This window comes from Enhydra lutris, unplaced genomic scaffold (genome assembly GCF_002288905.1).
Source record: "Enhydra lutris kenyoni isolate GAN:26980312 unplaced genomic scaffold, ASM228890v2 scaffoldscaffold11, whole genome shotgun sequence".
NCBI classification, from domain to species: Eukaryota; Metazoa; Chordata; class Mammalia; order Carnivora; family Mustelidae; genus Enhydra; species Enhydra lutris.
The window spans coordinates 40,102,189-40,118,583 of NW_019154095.1; the positions used below are offsets into that span (position 1 = coordinate 40,102,189).

General features: G+C 40.7%; 1 protein-coding gene across 3 annotated transcripts in view; it reads left to right on the forward strand.

Annotated features, from left to right (window-relative positions):
• Positions 1–16,395, forward strand: part of LOC111144616 (chondroitin sulfate N-acetylgalactosaminyltransferase 1) — a 323,544-nt gene that overhangs the window by 189,185 nt on the left and 117,964 nt on the right. The window contains exon 1 of one of the 3 annotated variants that reach the window (XM_022499004.1): positions 12,145–12,175. The exons of the other annotated variants lie outside the window; for them this stretch is intronic. The gene's annotated coding sequence lies outside the window, so the exon portion shown is untranslated. Of the gene's footprint in view, positions 1–12,144; positions 12,176–16,395 lie in introns of those variants that run through there. 3 annotated transcript variants of the gene reach the window in all.

The following is a 16,395-nucleotide window of genomic DNA, read 5'->3' on the forward strand; positions in this document are numbered from 1 at the left end:
GGCCTCATAAAATGAGTTTGGAAGTTTTCCTTCCATTTCTATTTTTTGGAATAGTTTTAGAAGACTAGGAATTAGTTCTTCTTTAAATGTTTGGTAGAATTCCCCTGGGAAGCCGTCTGGCCCTGGGCTCTTGTTTGTTGGGAGATTTATTTTTTTTATTTTTTTATTTTTATATTTATTTGACAGACAGAGATCACAAGTAGGCAGAGAGGCAGGCAGAGAGAGAGGGGGAAGCAGGCTCCCTGCTGAGCAGAGAGCCCGATGCGGGGCTCGATCCCAGTACCCTGGGACCATGACCTGAGCCGAAGGCAGAGGCTTAACCCACCGGGCCACCCAGGTGCCCCTGTGAGATAATTCTTACAATCTCATTTTTCTTTAAGTCTTAATCTGTTAATTTAAATCTTCAGTGTTAATTTTTCTATAGAAGTTTTTTTTGAGATTTCATTCATTTCATCTCTGATCAACAAAGAGGATATCCCACATCTTGCTAATGCAAAGGATATATCAAATATGGTGGCCATTTAACTACTGTGAATAGGTCTCCCTAACAGGGGAGACTTGGCCTTTGGTCAGTCAAGTCCAGCAATATGACCCTAACTGTTTTTTTTGGAAAACAGTGTATTTTTAGCTTCAGGGCTGATATGGGAGTGGCCTTGCTGTGCTTCATTCCTACCCCCTGGGAATCTCTGTGCAGGTGTAGCTCCATTCTCATCCTGGGAACCGGGAGTTATTGAAAATAGGAAGCATCTGGAAGAATGGGCTGGTTTCTCCCATGGTTCCCTCTGCTTATCTTTGAAAGCTTCTCTTTTTGGAGGGAAAGAGGCCTGAAGTCCCTTCTACAAATTATAATCTATTTCTTTGTTGTCTTCTTAGTGGGCTTTTCTTATTTCTTAGATATATAGCCTCCATTTGGAGAATGAGGTTGTGTGTCTCAAGTGTTCCAGCAGGATAATCAGACCTACCCTATAGTCAGTCAAATTTTGTGCCAGAAATGTTTGCCCTTTTAGCAGCTTTTAACTTTCATCAGTCTACCTCTGGTATTCTCCCAGCATAGCTACGTAGCCATATTCCGTATTTCCCTAGAAACATGATGAAATATTTGGATGAACTAGTTTCGTCTAGGATCTGTAACATAAGAGTAGTTAAAAAAAGAAACTCATTCAGACAGGTGCATGTTTATTTGGGGTTAGCTTTGGTGTAGTTTTATGTATTTATTTATTTTTAAAATTTTTTTTAGTTTTCTGTATTTAAAGAGTAGGAAGAAAAATAGTTTTCTCCTTTCTTCTTTCAGAGCTATTAGGAAGCCCTATGGTTGTTTTTTGTTTTTTTTTTTTCCTTCACTACTGGAGAAAAAATTTTAAATTTTGTATTCTTACTATTTTAAACACCTGAGTTTTTATGTTTATTATGTTCAATATTTCAGTAATAAAAGCTACTCAGTGATAATTTGTTCCCAATATCTTTTAAACTGTATTTAAAAAGTAGTGGAGATGAATCCTAGTAAATTATATTTTTCTTAAAATTGAATTAGAGAATAAAATCTTAGTCTCCCTGGTGGGAACACATATCTCAGCTGTCTGCCTTGCTTTATTTTGTTCCTCCTGGCAAGGAGCAGATTTATTATTCAGGCTCTGTCTAAACCTGTAGTTTGACAGCCATGTCCTTGTGGTAACCAAAATATTCTTTTTCCATAAACTGAATAGCTACAAACAACCTATAAAAAGTTACTGTTACGTCTCCATGGTAGAAAACTCATTACAGTAGCAGCATCGGGTTATAATGTAGGCTGCATTTAATGATGAAAATCTACTTTCTCCCTTAGAAAAATTAACAAACAAAAATGTTTATGCAGGAAAAGCTAATGTTTTGTTTTAAGCCTTGTTTTGGGGGTCCCCAAGACCATCCACACATTTGGAAATTCCCTGGAAGGGCTCACGGGAACAGCAGATAGCCCCACTGTGGCTGAGATGGAGTCTAGTGGCACAGCCAGATATAAGGGGGAAAAAGACACAGGTGGAGATGGAGGAATCCACTCTCACTCTTCCTGTGCTCTCTCCATGAAGGGTCACATGGAGTGCATGGACCCTTCCTAATATTGCAAAATGCTGCCATCTGTTTGTACTGTTTCTGCCCAGAGAAGCCCAGTTGAGACTCAGAGTTTAGTTTTGGGGGGAGGGATGGTTGTGTAGACGTTCTCTGCCTAGCAACACCTACTAAAATTCCAGGCTCTCAGAAAGAGAGCAGGTGTTCACCATAAATCACATGGTTTGTACAAACCGCCTAGGCACAGCAGAACAACCTTATCAGTTAGGAAACTCTTCATGTCAATAAAGGGAACTTCTGGTACCCACATTCTTGGCGAAGGGCCAACCTTGCAAATTGGCCTTTCAAAGGACAACAGCCTCAGGCCTGCTGTGTTAATGCTTCCCACTGGACCTACAATTCGGTTTGTAAACAGTTTGCAAAAATACATCTAACTTTAAGTGATAGATACTGATGGAGGAAGGCAGTGTGATTATTTCTCTGAACTGGTGTCAAGATCAGACTTTGCATTTGATAAAGGCATCTGGAGCCAAAGATGAGAAAATGACAATTCTCTGTGTAATACACTTCTATTTTTAGAAACCGCATGAGCGTAATATTTTATAGAATTACAATTTGGTCATAATCTGGGTTACATTTTGAATATTCAGGTCACTGCTTCTGAATTTCTTGGATTTGGGCATCATGCAGTTGAAATTGGTTTTATTGCCAGTAGCTTAGCCTAGACCACGCTGTCTGCTTATTGCTGAAATATCCCACCTGTGGGGGATATTCTTAGAGTAGCTTTTACCTGTCTGATAGTTCATGGTTGGGAGTATGAACATGAAATTGGATTCATCAGGAAACAGAATTAGAATCATTACTTTTATAAAATTAACCTAACAGTGTTGAAGCCACATAGGCAACAGGAACAATTTAGAAATTATGTTTCTTCTTTTGTTTTGTTTTGATGAATAACAACTGTTCCTAAAAATCAAATGAATTAAGAGGTTTTAGTTGGGTAAATAAATAAAAACGAGGGGATGATGAAGCAGCATCTAGCACAAGTGGCTGCCTCTCTGCCTTCATACTAAGAGACAGGAGTGTGTTTTCCTCCTCCACACAGATTCTCACAACTCCCCCACAGAGATTCATCATCATCCCTTGTCTCTGTAACTCCATTAGGATTTCACAAGGTGTCATTCAGAGCCTGAGGAGGTTGAAGAGAGGGAGGGCAACACCTCCCCCTTCCTTGTGGAGGAAAGGGGAAAATTGGCTTAAGAGGGGGAGGGCAGCACCTCCCCCTTCCATGTGGAAGGAAGGGGAAAATGGGCTGGGAAATCGGGGCCAGGGAGACTGTGACAGGGACCATGCCATGGAGCCTGCTGTTGAAAATATTCAAGAATCTCTTTGCCACAAATACAGTTTTAATCTGTGAAATGAACATTCTTCTCTTTTGGTTTGGCTTAAGTGATAACAGCTCTCGTTTTATTGACAGTGTTTTCTTTCTTTTCTTTTTTTTTTAATTTTATTCATTTATTTGACAGAGATCACAAGTAGACAGAGAGGCTGGCAAAGAGAGAGAGGAGGAAACAGGCTTCCCGCTGAGCAGAGAGCCCGATGTGGGGCTCGATCCCGGGACCCTGGGATCATGACCTGAGCTGAAGGCAGAGGCTTTAACCCACTGAGCCACCCAGGCGCCCCTGACAGTGTTTTCTTTATAGGGAATTCAAATGGTTTTTCTTTGGGCTTATCTAATAGGCTTCAGTGAACAGTAACGTGTGTGTGTGTGTGCGCGCGCGCGTCTGTGCGCGCGCGCTTGCTTGCTTTCACACGCATGTGTTCTTGTGCTTTCTCTCTTCTTTCTTGGGAACTTGGAATAAAATTCTTGTCAAAACCAAGTGGCTCACAGAAGGGGACATTCAGAAAACACGTCCTTGTCATTTAAATATTCCTTTTCCTTCCATCAAAAACCAGATAATCTCTTTGGATAGGAAATATTTTCCATAATAAAATCTGCCCATACCAATTTCCTCTTCTTTTGTATAAGCACGTCTTTTCTCTATTTCAGTATTTGCTGATAACTGAAGACCTTTTTTGTCAAATGCTATGAGAGTCAAGTGAGAACTGCCAAAAGCATTATTTGACAGGAGCCTAAAGGGACTTCATTTAAAAGAGGCCCTCCATGCTTCCATCCAGTCCAGACAGTCATTTTAAGGAATAGGAGTATGAAAACATTCAAGAGTTATATTTATTTTCTATTACAAAAATACATTTTTATTAAAATAAATATTGAAAATGTATAGGAGCCAAATTAACAATAGCAAAAAGTCTTTATTACTCTACTACTCAGAGAAAATATGTGTGGCCTCACCAAGGTACTGATGCATGGCCTGACTTACAGTCACATGTGTGTGGGTGTGTGGGTCCCCACAAAGCTTCCTGGAAATTGGCATGGAAGCTGATGAAGAATGCCTGGGGATTATTCTGACAGAAGTGGTAGGAGGTAAGGAGAGACTTCCCCGGCAAAGGGAACAGGACGAACAGAGCTCTCCAGGTGAGGGGGAAGGTTAACACGTTGAGAAATCTATGACATAAATCAGTATGGCTGAAGCACAGAATCCAGGAAGTGAGGGCTGAGAGTTGAGGCAGGAGAGGCTAGTGGAGGGAGACCAGATCACAAAAAAACTTGGCCCACCATTTCATAAAGTGTGAAAATTTTCATTTCGATGTTTTTTTCCCTTTCATTCTCTTACTTATATGTAATGGTCTCTCCTTACTTGTTATCACAGTGCAAAACATTTATTCACTAGTGGGTTTATGAGGATTTACTATATAGGCCAGAAGTTTTGAAGTCAAATTTTGTCATTTTTGTATCTGCGCAGTGAGCCAGTGTGGGGGAACCCCCGGAGCAAGGGGAGAGGGGTAGAAGACCTACCTTATCATCTTGACCCAGGTGACATAATAGCCTAAATGCTTTTATCCTTCTTACCACCCAGCATTTCCAACAATCATTTTAAGTCTATACAGTAATCCAACAGATGGAAGGACCATAATTAACTGGATAGGACATGATTTTTTGGTTGCATATTTAGGTTGTTAGACTATTTTGGTAATAAGAACAAACTCCCATATATCATGTGAGGCTGGGATAGGTTTTGTTTTTGTTTTTTTTTTAAGTTTTTAATTTATTTATATAAATTTTTAAGCCCCAGTGTGGGCCTTGAACTCACGACCCTGAGATCAAGACCTGAGCTGAGATCAAGAGCCTGACACTTAACCGACTGAACCACCCAGGTGCCCCCAGGATGGGAAAGTTTAAAGAAACACATGAGGGAGGTACAAATCTTATGGGAACCAGAAATGTCCATTTCTCAGGATCTACAGTGATTGTAGAGATGTTGTCTTATTACCTGTTTAGCACCAGGAATTTGTGATCTTAAATCTAGTGTTTTGTGGCTTTGCCACTCCTTCTGTGTCTCTCTGTCTCTGGGTCACTTCTGCCAGCCAGTTGACAAATGTACTATTTCTTCATTCAAGAGGCTGCTGCACCCAGGTACTTACCACCACCCTTGACACACTTTCTTTCTAGGCTATGTCATAGGTGTCTCTTCTTTTCTTCTCCTGTCCTCCAAGACCATCTCACTGGCCATCTGTGTTCACCAGCCCAAGACTATGCCCTCAGCAGGAGATGTGGGAGGGGAATCACATTATAGAGTGAGTCGGGGGCAGTCACAGTCACCATGGCTAACATTTCCAAAATCAGTCATCTCAACTTTTTTCTTAAGGAAAAATCCTGCTGTTACACATCACTGTGCATGGTTCAGGTGTGGCTAGTATAGGACTATCACCTCCTTTAATGTAGGAAACATATATTTCTTGGGACAGTCTTGGTTCCATTACATGCCTTGACATTTTGTAAGAGGATGTTTTTCTACTTAATAGTCCTCCTGATTTTCATGATTTATGGAAGCCTTAGTCTCAATTTTCTCTCTTCCTTCCAGTCAAAAAGTACTTATTCATTCAGTGCCTTCTAAATGCCAGGCCATGTTTTAAGCACTAAGATTACAACAGAGAATAAGATGCTGAATATCCCTATTCTAATGGATTTAACTTTCTTGCATGGGAGGCATAGAGTAAAGAAGAAAATTAATAATGAGATCGTTTCAGATAGTTTCTTCTAGGAAGAAAATGAAACAAATGAGAGACTGCCGGGGGATCAAGTACTACTTTCTGGTGTTTTCCCAGTGCAGGGTCTTTAAAGAGAAATGTCTTAGCTGAGACCTGACAGTATAAGCCAGGAGGGGTGGAGGTCTCAGGGAGAGCATTCCAGCAGAGAATATAAATGTGTACAAGCCTGGGGGCAAGAATGAGGCTGGTGCGTCCATAGAAGAGATGGTAAGTTGGTGTGGAGTATCATGGGAACAAGGGGGAAGGGTAGAGACCTACTTTACTACTCTATAACCCCTACCCAAGTGTATACAGAGAGTATTATACAAACCCTGGCATTTCCACCGATCTTCTCACAGTTACCTCTAACTTGCCTTGCTCAAAGCACAACTCATTGTTTTCCTCTTAGCCTGTACCTCTTCCAAGTCTCCTTCAGCTCAGGAAATTAAATCACCCAATGGTTCATGTTACTCTAACACCTTCTCATTTCTCCATCCAAATCGCCCAGCCTTTCAGTCTTATATCCATCAGAAAGCTCAAGTTCATTCACTTTTCCCCACACCCATTACCCTCACCCTCATTCAGACCACTATAATCTTTTGCCTAGATCAATGCCTTGATTTCTTGGCTGATTTCCCACCATGGGAGGATGTCTCTCCTATATTCTAATTAGATTGTTTGTGTTTTTTACTGTTGAGGTTTGAGAGTTCTTTATCTATTCTAGATAGTAGTTCTTTGTTGGATATGTGGTTTGTAAATACTCTCCCCAGTCTGTAGCTTATCTTTCTATCCTCTTAATGTCTTTATAAGAGCAAAAGTTTAATTTTGATGAAGTCCAGTTTATTAATTTTTCTTCTGCTTTCAATGTCAAGTCAAAGAACCCCCATCTAGTTTTAGATCCCAGAGATTTTCTCCTATATTTTTTATAAAAGTTTTCCCGTTTAACATCTTATTTAAATCTGAGATCCATTTTGAGTTTTTCTTTTGTAGAAGGTGTCAGACTTAGGTTGAGATTCTTTTTGGAAGGGGAGGGGGCTATTGATGTTCTATTGCTTCAGCATCATTTGTTGAAAACTATTTATTTTTCATTGAATAACTTTTGCACTTGGGCATCTCAGTTGGATCTATTTCAGGCTCACTATTCTGTTTCATTAGTCTGTGCATCTGTGCCTCTGCCAGTAACTCACAGTCTTGATTATTCTAGCTATATAATAATTCTTGAAATGGGTAGACTGACTCCACCCATTTTAATTCTTTTTCAAATTGCTTTAGTTACTCTAGTTCCTTTGGCTTTTCATATAAATTTTAGAACAATCTAGAATATATGCATAAAACAATTTTATTGGCATTTTTGTAGGCATTGCATTGAATCTATATATCAATTGGAGGAAAATTTCTAAATTCCTATGTTGAGTCTTCCAATCCATGAATATGTTTTCCAACCCACGACTCTGTTTACAGTTGATGCTTGAACAATGTACGGGTTAGGGACACCGATCCCCTGCACAGTCAGAAGTTTGCCTATGACTTTTGGCTCCCCCAAAACTTTACTAATAGCCTGCTGTTCACTGGAAGTCTTGATAACATAAGCAGTCTATTCACACAGATTTTGTATGCTACATGCATATATCCCGATTTCTTATAATAAAGGAAGTTAGAGAAAAGAAGACATCTTTAAGAAAATCATAAAGAGTGGGGTGCCTGGGTGGCTCAGTGGGTTAAGCCGCTGCCTTCGGCTCAGGTCATGATCTCAGGGTCCTGGGATCGAGCCCCACATCGGGCTCTCTGCTCAGCAGGGAGCCTGCTTCCTCCTCTCTCTCTACCTGCCTCTCTGCCCACTTGTGATCTCTCTCTGTCAAATAAATAAATAAAATCTTAAAAAAAAAAAAAAAGAAAATCATAAAGAGAAAATAGATTTACAGTGCTGTGCTGTAATTATTGGAAAAAATCCATGTAAGTGGACCTGCATAGTTCAAACCTGTGTTGTTCAAGGATCAGCTGTATTTAGAGGTTTGAATTATTTTATTAGCATTTTGTAGTTTTCAGCACTCAGGTCATGCTTTGTTAGATTTATACATAATTATTTCAGCTTTTTGAGTGATTGTAAATGCTGTTGTATTTTTAATTTCAGTGTCCACATGTTCATTGACAGTATGTGGATTCAATTTGGTTTTGTTATTTTCTATATAGATAATCCATGTCATCTGCAAATATGGGCAGTTTTATTTCTTCATTTCCAATCTATATGCCTTTTATTTCATTTTCTTGACTATTATACTAGCTAGAACTTTCATTACTAGATCTAATAAAAGTCGTGGGGAAACTGGACATCCTTGCTTCATTCCCAGTTCAGTGTTTCATCATTCAGTATGATGTTAGTTGTAGGTTTTTTGTAGGCACTCTTTATCAAGTTGAGGTAGTTCTCTGTATTCTTTTTATTTTTTTCTTTAAGATTTTATTTATTTATTTGAGAGGGAGCCAGGGAGGGAGTGAGTGAGCAAGAACAGGGGGAAGGAGAAACAGAGCCCCCGCCAAGCAGGGAGCCAGACGCAGGCTGGATCCCAGGATGCCAGGATCATGACCTGAGCTGAAGGCAGTCGCTTAACCAACTGAGCCACCCAGGTGCCCCAAGGTTCCCTGTATTCTTAGTTTCCTGAGAGGTTTTTTGTGTTTGTTTGTTTATTTCCTGAGAATTTATGTCATGAATGGCTGCTGAATTTTGTCAAATGCTTTTTTGCATCTATTGATAAGATAATGTGATTTTCCTTCTACAGTCTGTTAGTATGGTATATTACCTTAGATTAGATACATGAGTTCAACTTGCCATCCCACAATTGGAATCCTGCTTAGTTTTTCAATTTCCAGAAACTGACTTGGAACATTGTGTTTACCTCAGTCATAAGATACAAATTCTTATTTTGTAGTTGTTAATGTGGGTTTATTGTTTAAATGACTAGAGATTTTAAAACATTATTGTTGTTATTAATGGACATTTAATTTAACTCGTGATTTTGAGAACGAGTATGTATTTTTTCCTAAACCTTCTAATCAGGGGAATTCAGTTGAGTTATCCATTATAAGGAGGTCTGCTTTAAGGAGTAATCAACCTTTATCCCATTTTTGTTGTTTTCATTGGAACAGAAGTTGTAAATTACTAAGTTATCTCAGACCATCTGTTCTGGAAATAGTTTAAGGAGAGCTTGGATGATAAAGCCTTCTTTGAGGTGCTAGGAGAATAATCTTAATTTTTTTTTTTTTTTTTTGTAGCCTTTTAGCGAGCTGGAAAGCTTTACTAATAGTTTCATAAAATTAAAGATGGGAGAGACTATTTCCTTTATTGTTGATTGTATGTTGTAGTCTACTTGTAACTAACAGGCACAGAGCTGATGACTTGGAAATAGGTTTAAAAAAGTTAAATAACATTAGAAACCAATCTCTTTACACATTCCTTTTCTTACCACAGATGGCTTGATACATGCTATCCTTCTTTCTAAACAGTCCTCTGGTCTTCCCTGCTAACTATGCTCACTTACTTTAACCTGGCAACATCTTTGGCCATGTCAGCTACCACCTAATTTTCGGCAGCTTTCTGGGGCTTGAAGTTTCTTTTCTGGGAAAATATTGTGAAGTGCAACTGATAGACACAAAATCTATTGTTACAATCACCACAGCTGTTTGGATTACAAACGCCCGACTTGAAGAGGAAAAATTATTCCACCTGCAAGATTAGTTCTAATAAACTGCCTGTTATTATTACCTGATTTCTTCCAGGCATTTTTTATACCCCTTTAAACTGTCATTTTCTGTGCATTTTAGATATGTGCGAGTGAGTTTAGGTCACTTGGGGCTTCTCCATTTGTGATTCAATTTTCTATTCCTTCTGCCTTTAGTTCTGCCAAGAAATAGCTCTTGGTGGATTTCATTTAGTCTTTGGCCCCTGGCTTAATGGCTTCTGCAGGGTCTTGATGGGTGTGTTTTCCACTAACACACCACCATCTATGGCAATATCGGCAGTGGGTTCCTCTGGAATTTGCTTCTTTATTTTATAACTACTCTTATGCAGCTGACTATTATATACGACCATGAACTTGCTAATATCCGGTGTGATTTTTTTCGCCCAAATTAGTTCTGTTTTTCACACTTTACTGAAAAGGATTTGTTTTCAAATCCTTTAATAATGAAAATCCTAATTATTTCAAATCCTTGAAATAATTTCAAATCCTAATAATGAAAATGTTTTCATTATTATACTTATTACAGATTTAGACCTTTGAAAGGGAAGAGAACCAAATGCTGGATCTGAGCACCTCAGAACTGGGGGTTTGGTCAAGGGGGAGGGCGAGAGGAGACTTGCCAGAAAATTTTGGAGGCTGTATTTTGGTGAATACTGAAGATTCTTGGTTTTGAGAACATCTTAGTTCTTTTTAAGAAGTTCCATTTAAGCTTTGTTTTTCATATATCTAATTTTTTCCCTCCCCAATTAGATTGCATATTCCTTGAAGAGAAGATCTTTAAAAATTTCTTCTCTACTCCCACAGCAAGGAGCTTTACGCATATACTGTTGTTGCTCAACAAATGGGAACCGAATGTTATCTGGTGCCCTTCATGCCAGTGAGGTACAGAATGCGCAGGATCTAGTCCCTGTTCTCAAAGGGCTTCCTGTCTGTAGGATGTGAAGCACATAAGAATACATGATCTGAGACCCGGTCTGGGGCAGGAGAAAGATGAAATCAAAGTGCTTGAAGACTAAGTAGGACAGTATATATAGCAGTCAAGCAGAACTTCCTGAAGAATCCGGCCTTTGAGGTAAGTTTCAGAGAAGGAGTAGGATTTGGAAAAGGGTATTATTTTAAAAGTAGGGAATGAAAAAGAAAAGACTTTTAGATCAAAAAGTTGCAGCATGAGCAAAGCTGTGGTGATCAAGTCCAGTGAACAGCTTGGTGCTACTTCTGAGCATTCTTACCGTGGGGCGCTGGCTGAAAGACTGGCAGGTAGGAAGAAGTCCCCATGAGAGGGACCGAGAAGGTCAGCCTGAAGAGTTTCCAGGCATTTCCTTTTTTTCAGTCATGATTGAAGTTGTGAGTTTAGTAGAACTCTAAGGGCAGCTGCTCGGGAGAACGCGGAGTGGGAAGCTCTTTTGTGGTGATCAGAATCTAAAGTGGCAAGATGTTTAAGGGAATAGAAAAGAGAGGACATACCCATACAATGTTTTTGAAAATACTGAATGAACCAGTTGTTCCCAGTAACCCTAACTGTTCCTTGTTGCCCTGCATCTTTCCAGCAGTGGCAACCGGGATCTTTATTATTTTTGGAGAAGGGTGGATACTGACTGCCTGGAGGAAGCAGCCATGACTGGGCTTCCGGGATCAAAATGAGAGTTTCTTTTAAGATCCAGAGTGAGATGGTCTGAAAGCAAGCATTTTTGATTTCCAGAAGCAAGGCTTGGCTGAGAGAGGCAAGGAGGGAAATAGCACAGAAAGGAAGGAAAGGATCTGTGCTTCCCTACGAGCCAACGCTGACAGTGAAAGCATAGGATTTCTAGTTGACCTTGGTGTTGATGCAGGATGTAGCATCAGGACTGTTTCCTGGAGAATGGAAAAGAAGGACTCAGGCAGCAGGCAGGAAGGAGAGGAATTCTGGGGGGATAGGCTCTTTCTTTCCCTTCCTGGAGCCTGTATATTCCAGGGGAAGGGAGGGCGCAGGCGAGAGAAACCTTGGGGCACCATCTGTTGGAAAGCTCTGTACTAGATAGTGCCTGATGCAGAAACACCCGAATCTGACCAAAAAGAATCACTGGATTGTAGTGAGCCCACCAGAACCGGATAGGACAGGCAGCCTGCTCCACGCAGAACTGGGGCGTGATAGCGAAGTTAAATTCAGTGGTAGAAAATAAAATTCTCTTCTTCCAAAGAAGTCATAGTTGACATAAAATTTCACCTGGGCTACTCTGAAGAGGCGAGGTGTTCCTGTCAACTGCCGGGAGGTAAGTAAGGTTTGACCACCATTTCACACTTGAGAAACTTAGGTCTGTGATTAGTTGGTGTGCGGTCCTAGGGAGGGACTGTGGAGCTGCCACTGAATCATAACATTTGACTAAGAACCAGAAGGACGTCAGAAATTATCTGGTCCAACCTTAGAATTTTCCCAGATAAGAGATCTTAAATAAGCGGAGTTATCTATTCAAAATTGTGTATTTGGGTCGGGCTGAGCAGTGCTTTCTGGAGTTTCTTCACTAGTCCCGTCTGATCGGCCTGGAAAAATTAATATCTATTCCATTTGACCTCCATTTCCTGTCTTAATTATGTGTTGGTAGGAGTGGACATTCTGAGAGGCTGATTAAGGAATTAATTATTTTACATTCATCTGAAAAATTTGTGCTTTGGGGATTTAAGGTTTTTTTTAATCACTAAAATAAGGATGATAGATATCTGATCCCTGAGTAGCTTGTCATGAGGATTTAGAGAATAACCTTGTCTGTCCCGAGTTTCCGGCTTCGTGGAATCAGTCTCAGGTTTTTCATTGCATTTAGCAGGAAATGGTGGCTCTAGCAAGTCACCGCTGGTGTGGGTTCTTTGAACCCACAGCAGAGCCGAAGTTCCAGGCGTGAACTTGAGCCCAGCTGGCCTCAGTGGCATGAAGTGCGTTGCTGCGGAGAGTGGCAGAGAAGAGAGCTGTGGCCTTGGCCCAGCTGTGCTGGACACTGTAGCCTCACAGACACTGGATTGCTGTGAAGTGTTTGTGTTGAATGGAATTGTTCCCCTCGCTCACTTTGTGGGACTCTTTCTTTCCCCGATCCCTTTCTCAGAATACCTTTGAGGTGAGATGTAAAGTCCTGCAAATTTCGTGGACTTTTCGTGGACAAAAAAGTTGCCTTTTTCTGCTTTGCTAGGGGTTCCACAATTTCTTGGAGGGAATTTAGAATTATAGTAAATTTTGGTACATTGCCATTATGATTTGACTGAACAAATCAATGCAAAGTCTATTACTTATCTATATTAACGAAGGAAAGAGTTGCAGAGAGTATGAACTTATACATATATATTTGGGGGTTTGGTGAATCGGTGCCATTTCCTTTTACCGTCCTTTCATTCACTCCTGTTCTTCCTAATCATATAGTCTATAATGGGGGAGGGGGTTTGTGGTGACGTCAGTTAAGTGTTAATCAGAGCCCAAATTGTAAGATCAAATGAAGCAGAGCGCCACAGGGTCCTCTTCCCAATTCAGTCCCCACCCACTTGCTACCTGTCTTGAGCTAAGACCCAGATGCCTCCTCACTCACGCCCATGTCATGGGCTTCTCCCCATCATACACTTTTCCAGCCATCACTTGCCTCCTCACGCTTCTCCTGTACAACTGAACTTCTTGAAAAAGCTTTCTGTAGTCATTGTCTCAGTTTCTTTCCTACTCTTTAATCCGCTCTTCTCTGTCATTCATACCCATCTGTCCACCAGATGAATTTTCCACTGAGTTACCAGTGATCTGTGTGTGGTTCAGCTCAGTGGCGTTTTTTCCGGTTCTCAGTTTACCTGATTTCTCAGCAGCATCTGACATTGTTGATTTTGTATCATTCTTCTTCAAAGAATATTGTTAAAATTTTCAGACTGAAACATTTTATTAAGAGTATGACAAACAGGGCGCCTGGGTGGCTCAGTTGGTTAAGCAACTGCCTTAGGCTCAGGTCATGGTCCCAGAGCTCTGGGATCGAGTCCCACATCGGGCTCCCAGCTCCATGGGGAGTCTGCTTCTCCCTCTGACCTTCTCTCTCACTCTGTCTCTCTCTCTCTCAAAATAAACAAATAAAAAATAAAAAAAAAAAAAGAGTATGACAAACAACCCCATATACTCCCCACCAGGTTTAAGAAATAAAGTTTTAGCAACATGAACACTTACTTCCTTATAGAGCTTCTGAAGGCTCTGTAGCCCTCCCCAGTCATGTTCAGCTTCTCTATTCCTACAGGGTAACTGCTCATCTGACCTTGATGTCTGTGGGTTCTTAGGGTCTACGTACTTTTATCTTCCTCATCTGAGTCTGTCAATATCCTCCAGCCCAGGACCATCAGGAATGCAGTATTTGGACACGCTGGGTTTATTACTTGTTGCAGGAAGTGAGAACACACACCATGGAGAATCCTGGGGGTCTCAGTGAATGGGCGGTAGAGAGAATCTATTCTGTGGATTTGGGTTTTAGTTGGATGGTTTGCAAGAGAGTCTGAGGAAGGGGAGATTTCCTCCAGAATAGATGCTGTCGGAGAACAGGGGTAATTCTCTGATTAAGTATCTCAATAAATCTTATCTATCGGGAGACCAGAATAAACTGGTAACCGGTAAAGTAAGAGCCATCAGTCATTTTGGCCGAGAAAGGGATGTTAGATATTTTGTGGGTGACACATTGATTCTGTTTTTGTTTGTGATCGGACAAAATGATGAAGTGGACTGATTTTGTTTCTTTCATCATGGTCTCCGAGTAACCTTGTCTGAGTCTGGTATTCTTGGAGATGGTTTATGTCTAGCAGGAGAATACATGGCCTGGCTAGGCATCTCGGGCAGCTTCTGATCATCAAGCGATTACTTTCTTTCTTTCTTTCTTTCTTTCACAGTTTTGCACAAGTCGAGAAACTGAATTCAGGCAGATGGAGACCAAAGTATCAGCTTGGTTATAAGGTTAATTTGAAAAACATAGTTTGGGTATGAGGTGAAAATGGGCTTCCTAGTCCTGGACCCAGGACAGCAGACATTCCTGCTCAGTCATAGGTGGTGCTGGCAGTGTTGAAGCCGACCTGTGCTGTCTCCCAGTTCATAACAGTATACAGTTGGAGGCCATTCAGAGTCAGAGTTCCTAGGGACTCAGAACCAGAAGTGCTTCTTGCTCTTGACTTTCCCGAAGTTGTCTCATCACTCTCAGGGTTTGATGACCATTTTTTCCCCTGATGACCCCAATCTGTATCTCCAGGCTAGACCTGCCTCTCTGATAGGCTTGCTCATTCTCCATCTCTACCTGGCTGTTTCAGAGCACTGAAACAACATGACCCAGGCCAAATTCATAATCTCCTCCCTAAATTCATTGTCCCAGGTCCCCACAGCCAGACCCTACAGCTTCACCCCACATGCCAGCTGCCTGAGCCACCTGCACTCTGTATGCTACACATTGGCTCACGCCTCCAAGCTCTGCCATCTGGTTATTTCTGCCCGGGATGCTCTTCCATTCTTTGTCTGTCTTGCTACACTCTTCCTTCAAGGCTTACCTTAGATGCCATCTCCTGCAGAAAGCCTTTGTGGAACCCTCTAGGTTAGATTGAATGCTCCTGCTCTAACTCTTCTTACCTTTTGCTCCTCTGTAGAACAATTAGCTCATTGATTTATCTGTTTGTGTGTCTGTTTCCTTGACTATACCTTAAACTCCTTGAGGCCAGAACCCTGTCTTACTCATCATTGTATCTTGAGATACATCTGTATCTATATGTAAATACATCTGTACTTTGATCCTCTGCCTATGTATCTATGGATCTATGAGTTGATACCTCTCTATCTGTATTGATAGATAGAGCTAGATGTCTTAATACCTTGAACTACACTTGGCACTTAATGAGTGTTCAGTAAATGCTTGTTAAGCTGCTTGTTGTCGAAAGACTTTGTTGACATTTTGTCTAGCCCTGGAATGACCAGAGCTTTGGTAATTTCAGTATCGAAAAGAGTAGGCCAAGTATTTTTTCATCTGGTTGTGTTTTACTTTACTCGAGATGTGTTTCAGAAAAGTCGTATTTAGATTGAAGTTTGTAAAGGACACACATTTTCTTATTAAATTACATTATATTTTCAGCAAATTTGTTTAGTTTTATTTATCGACTGGGTCATAGGTTAGGACTCCTAATAGTTTAAGTAATATTATCAGTCAAGTGAACACTTGTTTTTTTCAAAGATTTTATTTATTTATTTGACACAGAGAGAGAGAGAGAGAGAGATCATAAGTAGGCAGAGAGGCAGGTAGAGAGAGAGGGGGAAGCAGGCTCCCTGCCGATCGGAGAGCCCAATGTGGGTCTCGATCCCAGAACCCTGAGATCATGACCTGGGTCAAAGGCAGAGGCTTAACCCACTGAGCCACCCAGGCGCCCCCAAGTAAGCACTTTTCATTTTATCTCTAATTTTTATCTGTAAATCGTAAATTCATAATTTTAAAGTTAAGGCCCTTTGCAAAATGGCTGTCCT